The following is a 21713-nucleotide window of genomic DNA, read 5'->3' as shown; positions in this document are numbered from 1 at the left end:
GCTTATGTATCTTAATTAGATTTAAAAATACAAGTTTATAATGAACATGTTTATGTTTTATCAGCTTGATATTTCAAGGACTTTTCTCATTACATGAAAACATTAGCATATTAGCATCATTTGAAGCTGAACATTGGAAAAGTGTAATGCCAGAGTTGTAGGGAACAGCATGGGACTATGGTAATCAGTGCTGGCCTTAGTCCCGTCTTGTCTGTTCGAATTTGCCCTTAATGTTCTATATAGGGCACTTTATAGGTCACAAAAATATGATTTCTACACACAAATAAAGCACATGGTCACTGCCAGTTTTCCAGGAGAAGACACATATATGAAATACCATGACTTATTTACACTTAAACAAACCTGTGCACTTACTTTGCGGCCAAAGTGAGGGTCAATGTTTCAGCCATTGTCTGTCTAATGAGTTTATTTGGGTTCAAATGAGTCAAGCAAAAATCTGAAGGAAAAAACTGTATTTGGTGACTCCAAAAAAAATCCACCCCCTTGTTTCCAACCAAACTTTAACAGTGGAATAAGATAAAGTCCTGTACAGTACTAGTACCATTTTGAATTCATACAAAAATGATTTTATTCAATAAAAATGAACTAAAAATAAGACATTTGTTTCCTGATTTCCCAGAAATCATTAGATTTTACTTCTCGGCAGGCCTAAAAAGCCTTGATTAATATGGTCTGGGGACTTACAAGGCTTTAAGTAAGTATTTGATAGCCAAACCAGAGCCAAACGTAACAGGAATGTCATCATACGCCTACATGAATTCTAAAAAGTTTACTGGTGGGTTTACAGGGGTCTAGATATCCAGATGCTACTACTAGTAAGGTGAAAAAGCTTTTCTTGCTTTCTGAATGATTCTTAGTCCTTTCATGCTACTCCAAGAAAGAAGATTAAATGTCAGTGAGGTCTAATATCCATTGAACTCCATCACTGACTAAGGCATATCCCCAAGCTACCTCCAAGCTGTGATGAAATGATATACAGTGGTTGTTAGTGCTACTTCTATGAAGAGGCCTGCACTGCGCGCTTCAGTGTTTTCTCTCTGTAACGTATCTGTTCAACTCAGCGATGACTATTATTAAGTCCTGTATGAAGTAAGCATGTAAAGGCAGGGAAAAACAACCAATGCAAAAACACTGCATTGTAGATCACCTCCTTGTTTCCTTTTTGGGCATTTTGTAGGTCTGCAGCTGGATCATATTTTATGTCCATGATCTCCAGGGTGCGTTGTTACATCTCATATACAATTAAAAACATATAAAAAGTAGAAGAGTATACTGTATGTGTGTGTGTATTGAGATGTCTCTTGAGAGACAATTTGTTTTCCAGTTCATCCATGGAGGTAAAAGTGTGCGCAGATGGACTGCAGTGATAAATATGAATGTCAGGGCAGAGCAGTGGGACTCTCCATACTCCCTCTCTACACACTAAAATGCAACAAATATGCATATAAATGGTGATGTATTTTAGGTTCTACTCCATTTCTGTGTGCTTACTCTCTAACTCTTTTTCTAGTTGTTTTGATGTCCAAAGAACGAAATCAATCATCTTGTGAACAAAACATACAGTCACTGGAGCAAACCTCCTTACCTAAAGAACAAACTCCAGAGGGTGTGAAGAATATCAGTGGCTGATAAACTATATGCCAGTAAATTAAAATAATGACTGGCAAATTAGTAAATTCATTTTAGGTCATGCACTTTTGTACACATTGTCAATGGTAATGACTATTTCCTTCTGATAAACTCACCCAAAAGGAAATCATAGTGGATACTACAGTCTCTACTATGCTACAGTGACATCTGTCAATGGCTGGGCATATTGAGCAGCAAATGAACAGTCAGTTCTTGATGGTGATTTATGAAAAGCAGGAAAAATGGGCAAGCGTAAGAACCTGAGACACTTTGACCAGGGCCAAATTGTGATGGCTAAACAACTGGGTCAGAACAGCTCCAAACATCAGGCAGGTCTTGTGGGTTTTTTTCTGGTATGGGCACCTAAGGCTCATTGATGTGCTCTGTGAAGGCCCCACCTCAAAACATACAGTACAGGACTTAAAGGATCAGCTGCAGAATGGGTCACTTGGGGTGGGCGATAAAAGTGTAAAAATATTATTTATATATATATATTACACAATATTTATCACAATATTTTGACATGCACACAAAATGCAGTAGTGGCAGATTCCTAAAAACGGCTATTCAAATACTGTCCCATATTGAATCCAATTAGGACTAATTTCACATTTGTATTTAAAAGTGCAGCTGATCAGTATTCCTCAGGCCCTGATAATATCCACAATACTCTCAGAAAAGTATATTGGTTAATCACAAAAACAAAATGTACCTTGATTCAATACAATATTGTCATGTTGCCCACTTCTACGGTGCACCCCTCCAACAGTGCTCTCTTTACCAAGCAAGCCACTAATGATGACAGAGGCTAATGGTGGCAGGTTGTAGGTGAGACCTGTCTGAGCCACCCGTGAAAGGGAGCTAGAAATTTGCAGTCAGTCCCTCTGCTCCTTTACTGGCTTCGGTAAATATTCAGCAGATTGACCCCGAGCTCTTAGTGGGTATCATGGTCTGTCCAGAGTGCCGTGTGCCGAGCCGAACTGCAGTGTGGGAGAGATAGATTTTCTGCCCGAGTCAATACGGCAGACCCCAGAGGCTCCTCCGTCTCGCACTGCCTCTCCACACACTTGCCTCCCGCTGCCTGTCTGCCTGATCTCCTGTCTGAAACCACAGCTGTAAAACGCACACCTTTCACACGCACACAAGCAGAAAATACAGTAAAGTCAAAGCAAATGGAAAGGTGAGAGGCTTCCTTAGGTCTGAAGGAACAAACCAAACTCGACGCATCCCTAAAGAATATTTTCAAAGCAAAAATGGGCAAGTGGAAAAGCAGGCTACGACTTTCTAAAGCCTTCAACTCAACTTACACTGCTGCTTCCATATAGCATTAACTTTCCATCTTCTTCAGGGGTGTACAGTAACATAGTTTTGTACAGTAATGTTTTTTAATATTGTTTTCATTGTGTGTTTATTAAGACAAAGTCCAACTGCCATAAGACCACAGCATCTGGTGAACGTATAATCAGGCCATACACTTTTGAATTAATTTTACACTTTTTTCACAAGTAAAAAAAAAGCATAAATGGTTTCAGGGCACAACTGCAATGTTTTTTTTTTCTTTCTTATTTTCACTTGGCTTGGGAAGTATTACAATAATACCATATTTCATAATAATGTTGACGGCATCTCAAAATGAGGACAGTATTTCAAAATTACGATGTGTCAAATTGCTCTTCTGCAACTGTTTTAGTTTGTGGCCAAATAAGCTCATTCCCCCAATGTGCATTTAAGAGAGCCACAGAGTGGGGTGCTGTGGAAGCTCTCTGATTGGTGTAGTTGTCACACCTACAAGACAGATAGGGAAAAAAACAAGCCTACTGTAGTTAAGAGTTTAGCAACGTACTGAGTTTGAGTTTGTTTAAATGGGAAAGAAAGCAAACCTGGATGGACCACTCTGCTAAAGGTGCCCACGAGAACAGTCTCATTTGTCTCATTTGTCTGTAGCTCAGCAGTTGGTCAACAGCAGCTGCACAGAGCTGTCCTTAAAGGCCAAAAGTCTGTTCACTCGATGGCCATCTTTGCAACGCCATAGATGAGAGCAAAAGGAGAGACTTGTGGCTTCAGGCCACCCACAGAGAGGATGATAATGGCAAACTGTGAGACCCGGACAGTCAATATGTGTACATCTTTAGCAAACACTTCACAGGTCTGTTCATAATGCCAGTTGTTATAAAGTCAACAGTTGTTAATGTTAAAAATCAGAGTCTTAAATGTTGATGCTGCCCTGAAAGAGCAGAACATGGAACCTAGTGAAAAAAACCCAGTTTAATGTCCCCTGATTTGTTGACACGTAGGTACCAGAACAGCTTCATCTGCCTGTTCCCTGAAGTGATTTTTAGGTCAACATTATCGTCAGAATCTAAATTCAAAGTATTCTCTAAATACTGCATTAATGCCTTGATAATAAAACTATAGGGAATCAAATCATCATTGATGTGGAGTTCACTGAAAGGACACTCACCAGTCACTATTGCTTTATTTTTTTCTATATAACGCCCATTGTTACTGGTCAATTATATCATATAATTGTTAGCTTGGCTCGCAATTGGTTTCGGACTCCGAACAGCTATAAATCTGCAGGGAATACATATTTTATGCCACTAAATTCTCAAAGACCTGGATTTCAAACTAGAGTGACTGTTTTCACTCAAAAAGGGGCCGGGGCATTACGCAAGGGCAAAGGACCCGGATGCGTTACTCTCATCCATCAAACAGTTATTTCTAGTCATACCAGACCAGGCTTTTATCTCTTTGAAAGGGGAGAGAGACCAAAATACTCAAAACTGAAGGTCAGATTACTTTTTTTCAAAAACACATTTTAAATCAATGACAAAATGTGACAAAAAAAATAGTTTGTGGCTTTTGCCTTAATATTGCAGAAAACTCCACAATGAAGGGGGTTCCTCCGCTTGCAGCAAAACCATCAAGCTGATTGAGTCTTTTTGTTGAAAGTCAGGACTTTATCCATAAACAGACGCCATGTTGAGCGTTACCAGTATTCCCATTTAAATTTCAACCAGTGCCCGGGCTCCTCAGTTATAGTATTTCTCTGCTGAGATTTTACCCGCTTTGTCGATGTTTCCTCTTAGTGGCATCTGAATGTGAAAAATACTATATACCACAGTAATATTATGATGGAATAAAAAGTGGATACTGCCTAACCCTAATTTCCATTTTTTCCATGTTTTCTTTCTTTCAGGAACATCATTTAAAGAAGTGTTTCTGAACAGAACAGTGGAAACCACTCAGATCTATGGTTGTATGTTTGACATCACAAATTTCATTGTATTCAGCTCACAGTGTGCTCTGTCTCACAACCTCTGAAAGACATGGGCATTTTTATAAATTACATCAGTGAATTCATGTGGGGTATCGCACTGGTTGCAATGCACTGTGGGCCCAGTTATTCCTAGACAGCATCCAATCAACTTAGCCAAAACCCAGAAGGGGATTATATGGATCACGTTCGAGGGGAAAAAATCTAGAACTAAATTGCATGCTAAGCAATTTTCTGAAGAAGTGCACTCAGTGAGATTAGTGAACAGTGTTGAAGTGTAGACCTTTTGTAATGGCCATCAAGACCGACAGGAGCTTTACGTCAACAATTTACAATACTATACAAGGAATAACTTGGAACTAACAAATAAACTACTGAGTGACATCTACACAGGTTTTTCTGCTCTGTCATGGTCAGAATAATTCCGCATTAATCCTCCCCAAACAGAGCCAAAGAACTGTACCCTTTCATCTACATTATATAGACAAAAGTATTGGGACATCTGTTCATTCATTGTTTTTTCTAAAACCAAGGGTATTATCCACCATCATTCCACAGAACACAGCATTTGCACATTTGTGTCAGCAAGGAGTGCAACTTAAATTACTTCAATGCATTCATTGGAAGGGTTGTCCACAAAAAGTTGGACATTTAATAAGCATATTTACAGTGTTTACATCCAGTACTTCAATACTTCATAGCAGTATCAGTAAAGTTGTGAATTGTGACCATTTGGTTATTGTCATATCATGTAAGACTGTTGTGACTTTTTATTTTTTTTATTTATTATTATATTTTTTTGCCTTTTTAATTGTGTGAAAACTTAATGATAAGTGAACAAAACTGTCCAACAGAAACAAATGAAAAACAAACTCATTTCATTAGTGTTTACAAATCTGTTTTTCCTCCTTACCATTTAGGAGATGTGAAGTGTTGTTATGAAAGCGACGATGTCTTGGTCAGAGACCTATTGTGCTTCAATACAACAAAACTCACATCTTTCAATATGTGATTCAGAGTGTGGGCGTCCTGTGTTAAGATGAAAAGTATTAAGCTCTGAGAATCATGCAGCAAAGGGCAGATGCATAGGCTAACTCTTGAAACTTGCCAAAAGCAGTGATATAATTTTGTAATGTGAAAATCATGAGCTGTCAACATTAGTAATACTGGAATAAACCATCAGATACCACACACAAATCAGAAATACACATTTCAACACTGACAGCTAGGGAAAAGAATGGTTCTGTATAATACATTCCCTAGCTGAAAAAAGAATATTCCTGCAGGATGTAACTGGATCATTACTGATGCTGTTCTGAAAGTATCGATGGCGTGTCTACTGGAGCTCATTGACTGCAATATTCGCAACTGTCATTTTTGGCTTTTTGTTCAACTGTGCTGGATAGTGTACTGCTTATTAGGGCAAAAAAGGCCAAATACGTCACAACATGTACAGCGCCAGTGAAACGTTTAGACACACCTGATTGAATGGTTGAATGTGTGCTGATCATTACACATGGGTAGGATATTGTGTCTTGGGGTTTTAAATAGGCCTAGGACAGTGGTAATGTATATGTGTGAGGGTGCAAATACCTCTCAAATCATGCCACGACAGTGTGCCAATGTACATTACTACATGTACTCATGTAGCAAGACACATAAATAACTTTAATAGCCCATATGGCCAAATAATTTCCTTTCAGTTCAACTTGGGCCTATTTGAACCCCCTTAGCCACAACATCCTACAGTGCCTACCCGCATGTCCCCGTGTCCTCTTTTTTAGTCACCCTAGCATTTGTATCAAATGTTTTTAAGAAAATGATCAGAACGGGTGTGTCCAAACTTTTGACTGGTACTGTATCTTTGAAATTTCATTTTTGGAAAATGACAAACCACAATCTGTCTTGTTTTTAGATACTGTATCTATGTCTATTGGCATTGTATTACATCAGTGTATCAGCTACATATTGCCTGTCATTAGATGGTGAGCTGGGCTGTAAGTATATAGTAGCAGTAAATCTGCCTAAGTGCTGTCAAGCTTTAATGTTTTCTTAGCAAGTATAGTTTTATAATATCATGATACATTTCTTCACACATTTTGTTGCCAATACCAAACTCAATGGAGCACTAATGCAATAACAGTTGAGCCCTGTCTTTAATCAGCTAGACAGGCTTAAAATTAAATACTGAGATAATATGTTTTTATACTGCCAACAAAATAAGTACATTCAAGCGGATGTCAATAAATATGAATTACGATGATCCTGTTATCAGAAAAAAAACATCTTGTATTTTAGGAACAGCTCAGTGAAAAGAACAAAACACATTATATGTGGAATATTTACCACTGAGAAAAAACACCATTAATGTTGATATGCTGTTCCGTTTTGCTTTAATGTGCTGTTCAGCACCAGGGACAGCGTCAATCCATCTCCTACCACAAGGACGAATACAGGCTCATCACTATTTATGCCTTCAAAAATGACAAAAAACAAGGTATTTTCACACACCACTGTAGTTGCAATGTTACTAAAATGTTTACAGTGTTTTAATGGTGATGCCAATGAATTAATGTTAGGCTGTGCAACTTGTATGCAACACGAAGTATTAGCTAGTTAGTGTTAGTGACCTTGATGAGTTAAAAAGCCTGACTAGACTGTATATGACTGTAGTACAGACAGCACCATGGTAAAGTGCTGAAAAAGAAAGTGCAGAGGAAGTGGGTCACTACAGCAACTCAAGCAGAGACTCTGATGGTCTGTGTGCTAAACACATTCGCAACTTATAAAACCACAAATCCAGGAATAAACCACTTACGTTTGAAGGCCCAGTCAGCATTCACTGCAGCAAGTTTAGCACTGCAATAAGAGAGGATTTCAAATAACACCAGCACACCCACTGCAGCACTCAACATGAATGTTTATCACACTTACTGTTCAACTAAGTCAACTCTGTCATGGCCATGACTCTCCGTCAAATCCCTATTGTGGCTTTGATAAAAATCATACAGCTAGTGACCTCAAAGTGACTGCTTTCAATAATATGAAGAGGATTTGTTATTTTAAGGTTTCCTGAATGGTTCTTGGAATGGATGTACGGTTTTAGGAAAAACCTTTAAAGGGCTTCTGCCCTTCTATTTTTTATTCAACCTGAAATTCATGTATAATGATTATGTGGTTTTATCTAACAGAAGCAGTCAGAAATTATTTTTTTCAATGACCAAGACCACCTCTCTTGATCTCTTGGAATTGAAGAGGCTGTTTTTATTAATGTGCCTTTAAGACTCATTTACTGTGTATGTAAATGACCTCTTCTGACTTCTGATTGGCTGCCTGTGTCATAACAATTACAGTGTCATGAAAATGCATTTAAAAAATAATATTAGACAAAGAGAACCCGTTTTTACCTTAGATCTATATTTCTATAAGGAAACTAACTGTATAAATATGTGCTTTTGCCTTGAAATTAATTAAGACTTGTGGCATGACCTTTACCAACAACAATGACAATCAACAAATATTTCATATCAGCCCTGCAGACTGTTAAGGGTGATTTGTGTCCATTTTTTTTGCAGACCTATCTTAACTCAGATATACACCAACCAGCCATAACATTAGTACCACTGACAGGTGAAGTAAAAAAAAATAAACATTCATTATCTATTTCTAGAGTGGCATCTGTCAAGAGGGGCGATATATTAGTCAGTAAGTGAAGAGTCAGTTCTTAAAGCTGAGTCACTTTGACAAGGGCCAGAACATCTCCAAAACATCAGACTGGTCTTTTCTGGAATGCAGTGGTCAGTACCTACCAAGAAAGGACAACCGCTAAACAGGGTCACAGGTTCACAGGCTCATTGATGTGATTCATGGAGGCATTACTTCACAACTTAACTCTAAGCAGGACTCTTACAGGATCTGCTGCTAACTTCTTAGTGCCAGGTACCACAGGACGCCTTCAGAGGTTTTGTGGGGTCCATGCCTCGAATGGCAAATCTGTCTGGCTGCACAAGGGAGACCCACTCAATTATAGACAGGTTGTACTAATGTTATGGCCGATCAGTGTATTAGCAGGTTTTCAAGCATGAACTGTCAGTGTGAGGTCAGACCATGGCTTTGACCAGGCTGCTCCAAAATATTAATTTTGTTTCTTTTTAGTCCATCAGCAGCTAATAAGCTTTTCTGTTCTGGGCCACTGTCTTGCTGCGTAGCCTGGATAGGTTGCAGCCTCAGTTCATGGACACATTAACAGATAATTATAATTCCTTTGTAAGGAACAGATCTCATATTTCCTTCAATATTTTCAATTTGTCCACTCTTTCAAAAAAGATTATTTAAGGGTTCATTAGTAAAGGCAAGGATTATACACAGAACCGTTCCTGACTGCTTGAAATGATTCTTTGTATGTGTGCCATTATAATTTTACTACAGCATGATGGGCTACGGATGCTGGAATGACAGAGTAAGCTGGTATTCAAAACAGTACTTTTTGATTGAGTTTAAGCCTCTTATAAAAAAAAAAAAAGCATCTTAAATCTCCCTAAACCACACAGACCTCTGACCTACTCAAACGGACAGACAGTCAAACTCAGAAGCTTAACCATTCAAAATCTCTAGTTTACCTGGAGTGCTAGGACAAAAAAGTGACTTTTGTGTGATGATGTGTTTAGTGAGAAGTCTAAACACAGTTCATGCGAATTTGAATGTTTTTAGGGCCATGCATAAACTACTACGTACACCAATCAGCCATAACATTAAATCCACTGAGAGATGAAGTGCGACACATTGATTCTCTTCATCTACAGGGGCATCTGTCAAGGGTTGGGATATATTAGGCAAGTGAAGTGCTTGAAGGTGATGTGTTAAAAGCAGGATAAACTGACAAGCATAAGGATCTTAAAGGCCAAATTGTGATGATAAGATCATCTCCCAAACATCGGCAGGTATTGTGGGTTTTTCTGATATGCAGTGGTCGGTACCTACCAAAAGCAGCTCAAGAAAGGGCAACTGGCAAATTGGCCACAAAATCATGAGCACCAAGGGCTCATTAGTGGGATCCATGGAGGCCCCACCTCTCAACTAACAGGACTTAAAGGATCTGCTGCTAATGTACTGGTGCCATACACCACAGGACACCTTCAGAGGTCTGTGTTCATGGAGTCCATGCCGTGGTGGCACAAGGGGGACCTACTCAAAATTAGGCAGGTGGTGTAATGTTATGGCTGTAGGCACTTGATCACAGTTTATGTGAGCATGCTGTGTGAAATTTACAAAATGCTTGCTGCAGTATTAGAACTGCTTCTTTGCTAAGGTCATATTTGACCTAGAAAAGATTTTAGCTGGTAAATCATTTTGGAGGTGTGGCACAATGCCTGTGATAATCAGTAACTATATTTTCTGTCTTAATTAATTATAATTTTTTATCTACACCATCACATTTTGCTCCTACCATCCAGAAGTGCAGATGTGTCTACAATGGCCACACATGTGAGCAATAGGGTTTGTTTCTAGCAGGACTTTTCAGAGGGAAAGTCAAGGGACTTTAGGAGCAGATGCAGAAGCTGCTGACTGGATGAGAAACAGAACAGAGGTACGCTGAGAATACGTAGGTGCTTACAGACAGTAATGTCAAACACAAGATCAATGAGTCCTCTTATGCAAACTGAAATGTGAAGCATGCTTTAATTCCCCTAAAACTGGGACTTTACCTCGACTGTTCTCTGATACATGAATGTATGTGTAATCATCTTAACTGTGCTTCTAAATGAAGAAGAATGAACTAATAAAAGAAGGTTGAGCTAATGGTTGTGTGTTTTTAGTGAAGGATTAGAGGCAATAGAGGGACAGGAATTGTAGCTTGGACACATTCCCTACACAGCAATTAATTCCCTTTAAGTAAAATGGATGTTGCAAGCTAAAGTAATTGAAATGGCTCAAAAAAAAAGACCAGGGATGCTAAGAGAGAGGCAACCACAACAAGTCTGTCCAGAGAGAGCATAGCAGAGACGTGATCAATAACACTGAAAAACAGCACATTCGACAGACTAATCGGGATCTTATTAAGATCTTATTAAGCCAGCAAGCAGTGTGTGTAAACTTCTCACTGACGAGAAGTCAAAGATCGACAAAAAGGCTTCTGACAGGCTGCCAACACTGAGTAGCTTCTTATCCAATCATAAAAGAGAGCGCCATAAATCTGTGTCATACCTAATGAGAGAGATTTATAGAGGTGGGTGAACTATCTGTACTGCACTTTAGTAGGTCTGGACACACTCCAGACAAAGAGACTTACTTAACGCTGTAGCATGACAGAGAGAGAGACAGACTGAAAGGCAGGGCAGTAGGAAAGCGTCCCATTGGGGTGAAATGACCTTTGAAAGGAGCAAATGATAGATTTTCATGCATGGGTATAAATGTTCGCTTCGTGAATTCGATTAGAGGTTTTGTAAACATGCCTCTTGTGCGCCAACAATGAAGTATGTGGCAACCAATATCTAATAAGATGCTGAGCCCTTGGCATTCAGCTTGGGAACATCTATCACAATCAGAGGAGTAACCATTTAGAATAGATCCAATTTTCAGCATTTGTGGAATGCTATTATGAAAAAGGCAAAAGGCAAAAGGCAAATTACAAGCAAGCCGGCCTCCTTGCAGCCTTACAATAGAGAGCGTACACACATTAGCATTAGAATAAATGACTTTGATTTTTCAGTCTTTGGATTTCACATTTAAACTGAAAGTGACACCTAAGACAGCTCAGCCTCATTAAGATAAATCTCGGTTCCAGCTGTCAGAAGTTTGCCTTCTCATCCAAATCTGACAAGTTTCGCTGTGGGGTTGATGAAGCAACTGGCTGCATGCAATAGAAAAACAAAGCTTTATCGACAAGCAGCAAAGCCCAACTCAGCAGATCTCTGTGGCTATTTGATCTACAGGTAGAGGATGGCTGATTTTCTAATGTAAACATGGTTAAACCCTGTCAAAATAGAAAGGATAGTTCCATCTCACAGGGTCTACACATCCAGACCTTCTACTGTCACCTGCAAATCGAGGCTACATTAAGATAAATGTCCAGTAATGGCAAAGACAATTAAGAATGTGTGGGAGAAGTCCACTCGCACACAAGTCCTTTTAAGCCAAAAGTGCCAGCACCTTGTCTAAAGTAGACCGATTGGTGACAGGCTGAATTGAGCCTGTTGCTGAAGCAGAGAAGGCTTTTTACATTCTGTAAATTGCAGGAGTGATATTAGGCTGAAGATTCAATTGCAGAAGCAGAAATTGAAATGGGGAGGAAAGTGGCAGGGTGAGCCATAAAGCACATCTCCATTCCTTTTCTCCTCATGCCTGCAACACCAACACACAGATAACTCCTGCTGCTAAGATGGGAAATTACAAAATGAGAAAACAGTTCCAGTCAGACTACTGTGTTAGCACACATGAGTGCACACAGACCTAAATTCACTTAGGAGCCGATATCTGGGCAATAGTGTGATGACTTTGTGTGCGCATTGTGAGATACATGCTAAGGCGTTTACTTTACAAAAGACCAGTGTGACCATGATGAACATGCAAATACTCTTCACTGTCCTTTCTCCTTGATGCTTCATGTTTCCCTGAAGGCCTCCAGCTTCATTTCTCATTGTTTCTTCGTCCATCTGCTGGTTACTACAAAGGCTAATGTTGGTTACAGCCCCATATCGATCCCTCCACAAGCAGACAATAACAGACATTCAGCTTCTTAAAGCCTAAGCTAAAATATACATTAAACCTCTCATTTTCAAGTCCAAGTTTAACCCCTGAGGGCGAATGGCTTAATACGGAATATACAAGCTACTACAACTACTTATTCTGCTGATCTATAGAATGGTGCCTATGTTAAAGATGTTATAGGTACCCAGAGGCAGTACATTTTCACATGAGAGAATTCTGGCAGATTGCGGAAGAGGAGAGCTGCGCTGGATTTTAGATAAGTTATAGCATATGAAAAAAGCCCAGCTAGAAGAGCACTATCAGTCATGTCAAAAGTACTTGGATCATAGTCTGCACTAAGCAAGCTCTGAAGTAGGTATGCATTTTCCTTATGTTAAAAAAAGGTTATTGGTTTAGACAACTGGGGTCATTCTCTCTCCTTCAGGAAATGATGTACTGACGTGGTCAGACATAGAAGCATTGAAAGCCGCTCGGTGTTTTCCTTCAAGTGCACTGAGACACTTCACAATGCTTAGCGTCTGGCAGATTGAAAAGATCCTGCTGCAGGCCATCATTGCCTCAGAGAAAGCACACACAGCCTTCAGCTGCCCAGATTGATGACGTTGTCATGCAATGCGAGGAGAGACTCACAAGGACAGAGAATTCAAGATGGCTAACTTTGGTGAAAAAAATGAAAATCATACACAAAAAGAATCGGCACAAAGAGAGGTGAGACTTGACGGCTGGTCTACAAGGTCTAAAGAGGGAAGGAGTTGTCACCTTTTAAGGAAAATGGACAGGGGTGGGTTTGTTGTGCTTGACATGTCGAGAGATGACAGATGTGACAGTATCTGATAGTATTCAGTTGTTTCCAGCACAGCAGATGGGCTTAGTCGAAAGAAAAGAGAGGGGAGTGGGATTTTCACTGCCTAAGGGACACTACTGGTTAAGAGTTGCATGTTCTCCTTAAAATGACTAGGTAGAGGTGTATCGGTTCACAAAAGTAACAGTTCAGCTTGTACCGCAGTTTGAATCTCACGGTTCAGTACAAGAACGATATAACAAGAAAAAATATATATATTTTCATTTAATTTGAACAGACAGTTGTGCAAGCTACAGCTCCATCTAGTGCCATACTATCTTCCCTTAGGTAGTTAATCCGGCCTGTAGTTCATTAAGCAGTTTAGTGTAAACGCATAAAACTGTCCAACAACATCAACACAATCCACCATGATTTCAATAAGATGTTAAAAGGTCAGAATGTGGATGAAAAACTTTTATTTATTGTCAGTCGTTTCACTTTAAAACAGAACAGTTAGAGACATAGAGTACAGTAAGTAAAGACAGGCCACATTAATACACTCTCTCTACAAGCAAAGAGAATGTGAGCGGGAGGCGGAGGAGGAGGAAATGTGGGGGGGTACGGGGGCAAGCAAGATTACAGTTCCCATAGCAATACTTCTAAACTACAGTTCCCACAATACAATGCAAATCCAGTGGCTTACAGCTTATAGCAGGTTGTCAGGCGCCACACACACTTGAGAAATTACCACATTTACCATAATAGTGTGTGCTGTGTATTCCCTGTGCGGTTGCATGTACGAACAATGACACCCCCTACCATGACCTTTGAATACATGTCCCGTTACACCCCCTGACTATGTGTATAATCTACTGCAGAATGATATTGTGAAACACTGATATTGAGATTTTATTTTCTTTTTTGGGGGGTGGAGTGATGTATATTACAATGTCCTTAAAAAAATACTAAATTGTCTTCCCAAATGTTGTAAATTATGTTCTTAGCAATGGAAAGGATCTATAGAGGAAGAATCAATGCAGTAGTTCAGTATTTGTCTGCATCCAATTAAAAAACTATATTCCATTAACAGTTATTGAGCAGCATAATGTGAACAAAATATTGTATGTTGATCCATATTGCAATTGTAATATTAGTTGCAATATTTTCTGCATCCATGGCTGGTCAAAAGTGCAAAACTCACAAGAGGTGAGTCTGCATTCAGCTAATGCCAGTCAAAAGGCCAAGATCATGATAATAATAATGAGTAAATAATATATAGCGCAGCCCTGGCTTAAACCAGTGTAATTTAGATTAAAGGGGGCTCTTGTTCAAGCCATTACAGAACTTACCGTCTGTCTTCAAATGCCCATTTGTCTCATTAGAAAAGTTATTATGACGTATTTGATGTTCTAACCATGAGTCTGCTAAAAGCTTTCCTGTTGTCTCAGCTTTGAAGATTATACCCTTTCATATTACCACTGTATCCTCACTTCAGACACTTCCTCTCTCTTCTTCCACATGTTCCTTCAGTTCATTTGCTATCTCTCTTCTGTTAATCTCTCTTCTCATGTCCTCTGCATCTTCCTCTCTGTTCTTTTGCTCTTTTTTCTCATACTGCTTCTCCTCCTCCTCCACTTCCTCCTCCTCACAGAGCTTAGAAGAAGCTTGCTCAGTTAGAATAGTACAGCATCATTTTTACGACCCTAACAGCTAAATACTGTCTCCAAAAGGGTTAGCAGCTAGAAGGAGACTTGTGAAAACCCAGAAAAGCCAAACAAAAAGACCTTATGTTGCATCAGATTTGTTGTGACATCAAAGAAATCTAATTCCAGTCTTTGTAACACTGTTTGATGGGAGGAAAATGCGAAGGAGGTGAGAAATGTTGCTGTTTATAATCTAGAACAGATAAGATGCCAAAGTCTTAAATTTGAGAAAAAAGGAGTATTTGAAGGCATGCCAATAGGAAACAAAAACGGCGCAGAAACTTCAATGTCCATGTAATTGTTTTACTGTGTGCTCTTTTTCTCAATTTCTTTCAAGAATCAGCAGAAATGGTTACTGACATATTCCAGAAGAATTCATTCCTGGTCCAGAAATTATCCAGAATGTCAAACTGCTAGCCCAAAGACTTGCTCACTAACTGTACTTGTATCAATAACCGACTATTATTTATATAGTAGTTATAGTAGTAAGTAACTTAAGGAACAGCATAAGAGGATCCAATTATGATGATGCAGAAGAGTGTTCAATGTTAAATGTCCAGCAAGCATTTTGTAGGCCTTGTTCAGAAGGAGCAATGAAAAAGAATATGCAGGAAACAATTACTGCATTGATGTTAACCCAGATTCCCAGCATAACTGCCTTGCCTGGACACAATGCAGCATCAACCTGAAATATGTAATTCCACTTTGGGAATGGGTGAAGATTTTAACAAATTCACTGCAGAGATGTGGCAACGGCAGCATTTACTAGAATAAGTCAAGCATGCTGTTCACAACCAGCCAAACTCACTCCACTACATTTTCACATATTATCACCGTATTTCTGAAGTCACCCTAAACTAAGCCTCTAGCCTTGTCATTGATGTAAAAATCACTAACTAGCAGCATTAATGCTTACACATTACTGTCTAAAGCTGCTTCCATTGCTGCCTTTCAAAGCCCACACAAAGGGTCTTCTTTCTGCAGACAAATCGAAGCAGCCAGTGGAAGCATTAGGTGCCACCAGCAGCAGTTGGATGAACTGCTGATTTTATCAGTACGGTGTGAACCCATGTCAAGTCTCTCTTTTTGTAACTGGGTTCATGTGTGTGTATTTGGGGTGTATGGTTTTTGTCAAAGACTAATCTCAAACTCACGCAATATCACTGTGTTTATTCCAGTGTCTGCTACAGTTAGGGGACAGCTATGAATTTCTAGAAAAAATAGTGCTTCTATTATTGTTGTTGTTGATATCTCTGTATTGCATCTGCTTATCCTTGCAGGAATATCACAGGATGTGTCCAGAAACAGCAGTAGATGTAAATACAGTGATACTATTAAAACCACCAGTAACAACAAGAACACAACAGCATTTTTTTTTTCAATAATTAACTCAGCAGTGGCCATGGAAGCAAGCACTGCGATAGTGTGAGTCGCAGAGAGATATGAACTTAAAGTAGCTGGAACACACAGGGATAATGTTTTCAAATTTGTACAGGTCGGGAGAGGAGTTTTGAAAAAAGGTGGTGGTGTGGAGCATTAAAGGAACAGGAACTTAAGCCGGCCTAGGTCCTTAAACCAGCCAGAGGGTGAAAATAGGAGCTGTGGTGCTTGATCTTGAGATATTTTGCAAAGCATGTCACAGACCTAGCATCTTGGGAACCACTAACTTTATCAGATGTTCTAGAGTCGCCGTAGTGAAGGTTTACTGAGAATGGGCTTCTCGCACATTAAGTGCCTCCCAATGTCATTACAGTGGTGCCCCTATGGGCCTTTGATGCCTTTGATGAGGGGAATGCCAACTCTACATGCCACTGTGGACCAGTTAACCTTCATAATAAACATCTTCCATCACCTAAGCCTAAGGACCATGCCACATCCATGCCATGACGCCACGCTAGTGTCATTCAAGCCAAGATGGTTATTCCTACTGTTAAGTAGATGGTCATAATATTCTGATATGACTGTGTAAATATATATGCTATATATGTGCTATGAACAATAAATGTGTTAGTGTAGCATATCACTTCATCTTACATGTATATTTATATGTATATATATATTTTTTACAGACAGTTAAAGACTACATTCAAAGAAAAGATAAGTCTGATTTTCTCACCATTCCTCACTGATTTTCTCTCAGTTTTTTAATGCTGTTCAAACTTATTGTTTTAATGTGACCAATATCATCACATTGGACATCATACTGAATGTTGGTGAATATTGAGTTGGACTGATATTAAAGTTGCATGAATTCGGATCTGGCTGTTCAGACTGAGTCACATTGTTGTGTATTGGATATGTATCAGATTTCAATACCATACATGAAAGTAGTGATGTTTGTTTATCACACTGCCACACAGATAATACATCTGTGCCAGATAGTACCAAAAAGATTCTACTTGAGCCACCTTTACCTGCTGTCTGTACATTGCCTCTGAGTCTTTACCCTCACTTGGGGCTGTCATCTGTTATCAGGCACAGACGCCTATTTAAACTTTTAAAAGGTCCTACACACTCACAAATCTCCAACAAGGCTCTTTAAGGAACTGTGGCAGTGCCTGCCAACCCCGTGTAGATCTACCTTTCTGCAGTCTTCAGCTCCAAGCCTAGCTGTGCCCACCTGATTCAGATCATTACTGCCTTCAAAAGTGCTTGATAAGCCGAATAAGGTGTGTTAGATTTGAGTTGGGGGTGAAAGCCTCAGGCAGACAGATATCCAGGAGAAGGGTTGGTGACCACTGATAAGTGTGTCATAATAGAAAGGGAAGAAATGACCACTTTAATGTCATTGTCAGGCAAAGAATGTGTTCATGTGTGCATCATAGCCATCATAGTAAAAACTCCTGACACAACCACCACCTGAGAGAAAGGCAGGATCTCTGCCCTTTTACAGTGTAAACTGAATATAAAGAAGCAGAACTTACCACACATTTGAGTACTGCTCTTTTAACCCCCACAGGCAATAAGAGTATGATTCCCAGAGCTTCCAGCAAGGAAGCCTTTAGTGAAAGCATAAATAATAGTGCCCCTCAGCAAGGAACTCCATGCCCTCGAGGGGTGTGTAGCGTGTCTAACCCTATGCTCTAACCTAGGGGTATGCAATATGGCAAAAATAGTATGTCACCATGCTTTCACGATATATGATATTCAAATACATAGATTTAATTTTATATAAAATGCTCTGCTTTACATCCAAGTGAAAAAAAATAACAATGCTCTTATTTAATGAAACATGCAGTAGATAGTGTTCTGTACTGACAATATATTTAATGTGCTCAGAAAAGCACCTGGGTTACCACAAAACGTCTAGACAAAAGGTCTCAGTCAACACCCTGCTCAACGCCACTAATGAGGTTACAGGCAGGGAATTTGTTCATCAGCCATAGCATTAAAACTACCTACACTTAAAACTGTATGGGTGCCACCAACAAAGCTCTGACCAGTTGAGGCAGTTGAGAATTCAACAAGACATAGCCATCATTAACACGTTTCTGTGAGATCAGACCTGGACATGTGCCCATGACCCGTCAGTAAGTACTAACCACTGCATACTGGGAACATCCCATAAGACCCGCTGTTTTGGAGATGCTCTGAACAACCTCAGCCTTCACAACCTGGCCCCTGTCAAAGTTGCTCGGAACCTTATGCTGGTCCATTTTTCCTGCTTCCAACACACCAATTTCAAGAACTATTCATTTGCTGCCTAATATTTCCCACCCTTTAACAGGTGCTATAGTAACAAGACATTCACATATGCCAATATTATATATCAAGTATTATTCAATTTCAAGTCAGTGGCTTTAATGTTATGGTTCATCTGTTGAGGTTATGAAGACCAAAGAAATTACAGTAAAGTCAGATATCAAAGATATCAGATATCAGACTAATTCATTCCATCTGATAAGAGCATCACATAATGTAAAAGGTCAATATAAGGTCTTTCCTAGAGCAGTACAGCCAGACCAAGAACCATTCAGGAGACTTCCTTTTTTATACTAAAGGGATCACCTCACCGAGTGGTGCTGTGATTGAGATCAGAGCAGGGTAAAGAGCAGGAATGTGCTGTGGAGAGTAGAGCTTTGGTGGTGTATTGGTGCTGGAGATTAGATGTTCACTACACAGCTAGGGCTGAACTGTGCTTCACATGTTAGCTGTGTGCCCATTTTATTGGCCATTCGTTTAACAGAGTGTCTCAACCCTCAATGTGATGATGTGTGTCAATGGGTATTCCTGTTTAGGTACTGATGTTAAGGTTATGTTGCATATCATCACTGTCTTTATTGTTGTTGTTTATAATTCTTCATCGTTCGGTCAGAACACCTGCTCTATACATGATATGAGAATTTCATGATGAATGAACCAATAGCACTGTTTCAAAATGACCTGGAGGAAATTCTCTTAACAGGCTGTTTTCGCCTTCTTCTCTGACCACTGAAGAGTTATAAATCATGGTATGCATATAAAACATAGCACGGGAATACAAAGCACCACACATATATCTAGTACCTAGCTTATCAATTCAGTCCTTCATTAAAGTAAATGACACTCCTAAAAAGAAAGGTGTTTTAAACAGACCTTTGAGCAATGCTTAGAAGGACCACTTCTGGGTGCACAAAGAATCCTGCTTGTAATAGAGATGTGTGAGTGTGAACCTTTAAACTGGCAAAGAACCTTTAAAAGGGTCTTCACACTCACACGTTACTTAAAGAACCACCTGGAGCACCTTTATTTTGAAGAGTGCAGGTGAGCTTCTGGTGGAACTAAACAAATCCATAAAGAGATTGGAGTTCATAGAGAAGTTAGCAACCAGATCTGTGGTCTTCTTCCAACCAATCTATCAATAATTCATCAGATCCATCTCAACTCAACACAATCTGACTACTTTTACCGCATTTGATCTGTGTAGATCTGTATTTCACGCAGCTAATGTTCTGTAGTGGTTTTACGCGCCCGGCACACTTAACAGTACTGTAGATCACTCCACACACTGACAAGATAGAGAAGCTAGGGATGTCACAGATCTGCTAGCAGGTATCAGTATGGGTGGATTTCAGAAGAAACTGCTGAATCAGATGCTGGAGGGAAATGAATGAATGAATGAATGAATGAATGAATGAAATCCGACCCAGTAACATATCTACCAGTGTGATTTGATGATAATGATGATAATAGTGGTGGTGATGATGATGTCTTTGGCTGTGTTTCTTGTTCTGAGGGATGGTACAGTGTTTGTGAATGTGGGTGGATTATGGTGAATGCACTTTTAGAAATTCCCCTTAAATTAAAAGCAGCTTATTTGAGAGCTAAGCAGTTTCACAATCAGTGTCAGCTGATAGTCAAAGTTTCAGTATTGCTAGTGACACCAGGTTTAAAGAAAAAGTGCTACGTGCAATCTGTGTGCGTGAATAGAGGGTCTGGAGGACAGAGACAGAGAGAAAAGGAGAGAGAGAGAGACTTTCAGCACTACTGAAACTGATGGTTCTGAAGAAAACACTGACGACTGAATATAGCTAAAGTCAAAACAGTTGTGTCACACCCCGTTACATGAGCAGACCCTGTTTATTAGGAGATAGTGTCAGTAAGAGCTGTGTTACCCCACTGAACTGCTGATCTCTTACCTGACAGTCGCGGCACAAGGCATTCTCCATACGCTGCGCGGCTCTGAACGGTTCAGCTCACTCTCAGACGGACAGCAAAGTCGAATATGTGAGAATTAATCCCTCAGCTGTCGTCCTGCGTGCCTTCAAACAGCGCCTCTGATTCTGGGTAAGGGGCAGATGCGCTGCCGCTGATCGACGTGTAGTGGAAAGTTTTCGGTACGCCGTGACTCCGCTGCATCTGACATTCACACAGCAGTGCGAGTGAGAGTGTGTGTGTGTGTGTGTGTGTGTGAGAGAGAGAGAGAGAGAGAGAGAGAGATGAACGCTGTACAACAGCCCATGCACACGTTCACACACAGCGGCTCCTTTAACCCTTATGTTGGTTTTTCTCTTCACTACAGCGCCACCTTCAGCGCTTCACGCAGCGTTAACGTGCTTTCAGACTATGACCATTATCGGATCTCACGACTACTGGGACAGCAACAGGCCGAGGAACAACCTCTGCAGCCAGAGCACATATTTAGCTAATGTGAAATTCACAGCACACCCCAGTTCACCATCCTGAAGTTCTGGGGTCCGGTTTGTACCAATGAAAGTAACCCTGAATCAAAACTATAACTATATGTGGTATTTCATGTCCCCAGTGCAGGCCCCCACGATTTCTACCCGAGTTGTGAGGAAAAAGTGCAGAGAATTGTATTTTTTAATGGTTGTATTTGAATTATTTAGCAGCAACATATGAACACTGCAGTGAAACATTTTCTGAATGGCTCATGACTCACTTATCCACATGTGAAGAAAACAGAAAGCTATACATGCCACTGGTTCTTTCTATTAGATAAAATGCTAATGCTAATGCTAATGCTCTGCTATTTTGCTAAGTTAGGCTAAATAATGTCAAAGAATTGCTTTCATGTTGTTTCTGACCAAATCCACTTTGTACAGAAATCACATAGCAAGTAGCTACGAACTCAAAGTCATAACGTCCAAAGAGT

At 39.8% G+C, this 21713-nt stretch overlaps 1 protein-coding gene across 2 annotated transcripts in view; it reads right to left on the bottom strand.

Moving 5' to 3' along the window:
- pcdh15a (protocadherin-related 15a) overlaps positions 1–20967 on the bottom strand; it is a 285392-nt gene extending 264425 nt beyond the window's left edge. For both annotated transcript variants that reach the window (XM_072677969.1, XM_072677968.1), the window contains exon 1: positions 20737–20967. The gene's annotated coding sequence lies outside the window, so the exon portion shown is untranslated. The remainder of the gene's footprint in view (positions 1–20736) is intronic.
- Positions 20968–21713: the final 746 nt, after the last annotated feature.

This window comes from Salminus brasiliensis, chromosome 4, assembly GCF_030463535.1.
Source record: "Salminus brasiliensis chromosome 4, fSalBra1.hap2, whole genome shotgun sequence".
Classification (NCBI taxonomy): Eukaryota; Metazoa; Chordata; class Actinopteri; order Characiformes; family Bryconidae; genus Salminus; species Salminus brasiliensis.
The sequence above is the reverse complement of the archived record's forward strand: the minus strand, read 5'-3'. Positions and strand labels throughout refer to the sequence as shown.